Raw genomic sequence first — 4,915 nt, 5'->3', positions numbered from 1 at the left:
TGTGTTTAAGCTACTTCTGAAGGAAAATATGGAAAAATCATCTTTTTGTATTTTTGAGTAATTTTATGTAGAATTATTATGCATGTGTTTTAACTATTTTTGACTGTGTAGAGGTTTATTGGTGGAAGGAAATGGAGTGGGCATTTGCAGGAGGTTGGGAAGATGTGGAGAGGACCTAAGGGGTCCCTAGCACCCTTCTAGAGATTTCCACCGCACTCAGATCTCGAAAAATCGCTCACGTGAACTTCTACAGCAGGCTGCAGGGGATCTACAAGAAATTCTACAGGAATAGGCTGAAAGTGGTTTTTAAAGGGTTGATGGTGGAAAAACGGTGGGAAAGTGGAAATGAAGGATGGATAAGGATGTTAAGGGGTATAGTACCTAGTAAATGAAGCTCAGGAGTGATGAAGATGGTTGGTTTTGTTGAAGGACGAAGAAAGCAATGTTGCACAAAAATGTAGAAATTAGTGCAAGTTGGGAAAGTGTGGCGAATGAGGGAAAGAAATCTTGAGTGAGGGACTGGAGCAGTGTTATAGACAATTTTGTGCCTTACAGCAACAAGCATGAATTGTCAATAATCCAAGGGATCCAAAGTTCCCTAAACATGATGTTCCTACCCCTAGAGGAACAAGGTCAGCAAACCAACAGCTCTCAGATCAGTTCTCCACCTGAAAACACTCAAAAACAAGCAATCCTGAAATCAAAGCAGGTGCTCCACTAGGTTTCTACGCTGAAACTCAGTTGCTCCATGGTGTACCTGCGTTGCAAAGCAAGTGGGACAAAGGCCACCTGCGCTGAGCGAAAAGGGACAAGTGGCACAGTGAGTCATTGCTTTGGAATCTTCCAAAAATGACACTTGGATCAGGTATTTCGCCTTGTGATGAGTCAGAGGCTCTGTTTCTCCAAGTGGAAGCAAAGTTCTCCAAGTGGACTCAAGAACTGAAGATCAACTAAATATTAACTGAAGAGAGAGAGGACACAAGGCAGCTACACATCAGTTGCAAGCTGACTCATCCTTTCTCAATTCATCTATATATTGAGCTCTCTCCTATGAGCTCAGGAGGCTGGAATTTGGTGCAAAGTAATGATATGCTGTTGGTTTCACTATTGAGTTATTGGGTGATTGTTTGAGAGAGGTGAAGAAGAGCAATTCTTTCTGCTGGGAGGTGTTGCTGGGTTGGAGCCTTCAATGGTTGTAATACTCTCAGAACCTTTATTTCTTCATTAATAAAAGCTATTGAGGTTCTTCTATGTGCTCTTGTTTCAATTATATATTGTGATGATTGCATGTTTGGTTTACACTAATCCATGAACCAGTTATGATTGCATGCCTCTTGTAGTTTCCTTCTTTGTTATTTTGCAGGATCTCATCGTAGCTGGGCGAGCAGAAGAGCAAAGAGCTAGGAGCAAGCGGCCAAAGAGAAGAGTTTGGATTCGACATTAAGCGCAAGGCAACGGTTAGTGCTTTCTCCATTCTCTTTTGCTTTCATAAAGAAGTAAACCTTAAGTAGTTTGTTTTACAGTTGTTGCTAAGGAACTGTCACCCTTAGAGTGGGATAGGGTCATCCGAGTCGGATACTTTTCCCTACAACAAACTGGCGACTCCGCTGGGGATCGTATCCGTTTGATTGTGTTTGTAGTATTTTGCTATTCATTTCCTGAACAAAAGAGTACCAAATCGAAAAGCTTTTGACTATATCAAAAGCGAAGTAGAGGGCAGCTACTCTTGCTCATTTTCTGAGCAAATTCATGATTTGAAGAGCTGATCTACAAGGATCCTTGTAAGCTCTTAGTGATAGCTTTGCACCTTCTTAATCATCCCTTTGAGTGTGCTTGACTGATTGCTTCTGATTTGAGCAAAAACCGTGCATTTTTGAGAAAATTATGACCCGAAAACTGTGAAAACGCATTTCTCGTTTTCCAAAGCAGGTAGTACACAGGCTACCTGCTTTGCAACGCAGGTCCCGAAGGGGCTACCTGCGCTGAGAGCCAGTTTGGCTGTGCAGAGCCTGCGTTGGCCCAAATTTGCCTAGTGCATTTGGGGTTTCCTCCTTTCTCTTGCCTGTTTTTCACTTAGTTTTGCTGCTAAGTGTCAGTCTTGTGCCTGTCTTGAAACCAATATTACTTGCCATCATTCCGCCTCTGTTATATAACGAAATTGTACTTGTTCTTTGTATTTCTTACTCATTTACAATTTCCCATAACGAAAAGTAAACTAGTCATGCTTTTGGCCTTTTAGATCTGAACCTGTGTTAGGCATTTTGCTGGTCTAAAGAGTTAGCTTGTTTGCTGTCCATAGCTGATTAGTCATTTTACTTTTGTTAGTATGGTTTGATTTCATGTATTTCCAGTGATTAAGCAAGTGAATCTTAAGGTGTCTTTTGATTTTGGACAAACTTGTTTACTTTCGCTTTAAATCGAAATCAAAGTTATATAACCACTTTCTTTTTGTAATCCATCCACATTAAGAAAGGGAAAAGAAAATACATGCATTGTGCATTTTGCATTTGACTGTGTGCTTGACGATTTAGGAAAGATTTGCATTTTAGTGTGTGCTCTACGATCTGTGTGAAAAGATTTTCCTTTCTTTTCCCTCAGTAGTTAAGGTTTTCAAAGTTGAAAGATTGAAAAGTTTGCTTCTCATCTTAGACTGCATTCAGGAATTTGTTATATACATCTCGTGGTGATCCTTAAAGACAAACTGCTAAGCAAGATCAACATTAAAATAAATCCAATTTACATAACAACGCTTTGTAACATAACGCAAACACATAGAGGTCTAGGTAGAGACGTGTTCCGGCATCGTTAAACATAGTGACTGTCGATCTCTACGAAGGTGGGTGATTCCTCCTGAGAGTCGGTGGCACTAATACGGACTTGTGCTCCCACGTACCGTCGCGTATATATTGGGAGACCCCTATAGGCAATTATCCTTTATCCATAGGAAGCCGTGTCGACCGCCCTACTAACCGCGATGCAGTGAACACAGCATTCACAAAGATCGACCACCCGTACCGTAAAACGTATTCTGTGGTTTCGCGAAAAGTTTGGCACACCCTCTGCCTAGAACTCCAGAGCAGTTTCTTTTGGCCTTTTTCAAACTCTATAACTGAAAAAGTCCATCCGAGCATTTGTCACTTCGGGCTCGTTAAAACATCGAAGGCGACTAGAGTCATCTTTAGCTTTTTCTCGACTCTTAAAACATGAAAAAGCAAGTTTGTGTCTAAAAGCGTCGTTAATAAAATTTATTTTAAGCGGAACATAATCACCTGTTATTCCCACGTTGATCTTTCAGTTGAAAAGTATGGAGCCCACCAACCAAGGAAACAACCTTGGTGGAAGTCCAAATCCCTTCTCCTCTTGGGGAGATGTTGGTGCGCCTCATATGGCAACATTGTCACTTCCAGGATTGACAATTGGCCTACCTGTATGGCTCTTTTCAACTAATGTAGTCCAGATCGCCACTAATCCTGAGCAGTCGAATCAACAGTCAGAACAGTCTAGAGCTACCCACCAGCCTTCCACTTCTTACAATTCTTCCTCTGATCCTTCATCTTCACAAGGAAGAGCTGGCAAAAGTCAGCCTCCCATGGAGAAGAAGGAAAAGAAGAAGAGAGAAAAGAAGCAGAAGGGGCCTATGGCGAAGGCGACTGGGGGCAAGCAAAAGACAGCTGACAAAAACCCACACACTGCACCGACCGGGCCTAAATCGCCATGTGTCATTTGCAAAGGGGCCCACTTCCATCGTGATTGTCCTTGTATTCCTCGGATACTAAGGGACTGGTCCCCAAGGTTGCACAATCCGGTAGCATCAACCTCTGGTAGTCATGTTGATTGCAGTCCGTCAACTAGCGAGAGTGAAGGACGAAGAGGGAGACCAAGATCACCCTGTATATTGTGTGAAGGCGATCACGCCATCTACAAATGTCCATTCTTAGATGAGGCAAAGAGAGTTTTGGAAGATCGTCCGGTTTCATCGTTACGACTTCCTCCTGGATACCAAAAACTCGCGCCTAATCCCTCGGTAGTTGAAAATCCAGCTGACCCGCTCAAGTGGTCAGCTGAAGTGTCGGTCATTGAAAATGAACCTACTGAATCCAGAACAGACAAAAGTCTAAAGGTCGAAACGGCAGTCGACCCCGTTCTTCCTTCGGAGGTTTCATCCTCCAATGACCCCGTCATTGAAGACCCATCTTCAAATGACACCCTCACTGAAGAGGATAAGGATGACACCGTCCATATTCTTTTCATCAACACAGACTCTAATGAGCATCAGGGCAATGCGCCCATTCCTTTATCGCAGGAAGGAACATCGTCAGGGTCGTATCCGGCCGTATATTCGGTCCCACCACCAAGCAACCTAGTTGTATCCTTTGATTGGAATCAACTAGGCAGACCCCGGTTACCAGCCAGTATCCCATTCAGAATCATAGTCCAAATCTACAGAATGGTGATGGCTGGAACTATCATTGATGAAGGGGCATCTGTGAGTATCCTTTCCTCTGTTGCTTGGAAAGCACTGGGTTGCCCGGCGCTTTTACCTGAGATGAGAAATCTATCAGGTTTTGATAAAGGAACCAGTCACCCGTTAGGGATTCTCCCCAATGTTCCAGTTACATTGAAAGGGAAGACAGTTCATATGAACATCATGGTCGTCCAGGGACCCTTGGCATATAACTTACTCCTTGGACGAGACTATATATATTGCATGGAGGCAATAGTGTCCTCGCTCTTTAGAGTCATGTGTTTTCCGCACGAAGGAAGAATGGTCAAGCTCGTAGACCAACTTTCATTTCCAGGATCACGCATTGCAAATAGTCAAATACCATCCCTTAACGGTTTATTCACTCAAGGAATGCCACCGCCCCCGGTTCTACTTCCCGATGAATGCGAGTAATTCGAGAAGAAAAGAATG

This window comes from Pinus tabuliformis, chromosome 9 (assembly GCF_031772625.1).
Source record: "Pinus tabuliformis cultivar Carrire ecotype Pingquan chromosome 9, CPIR1, whole genome shotgun sequence".
NCBI lineage: Eukaryota > Viridiplantae > Streptophyta > Pinopsida > Pinales > Pinaceae > Pinus > Pinus tabuliformis.
This window is presented reverse-complemented; position numbering follows the sequence as displayed.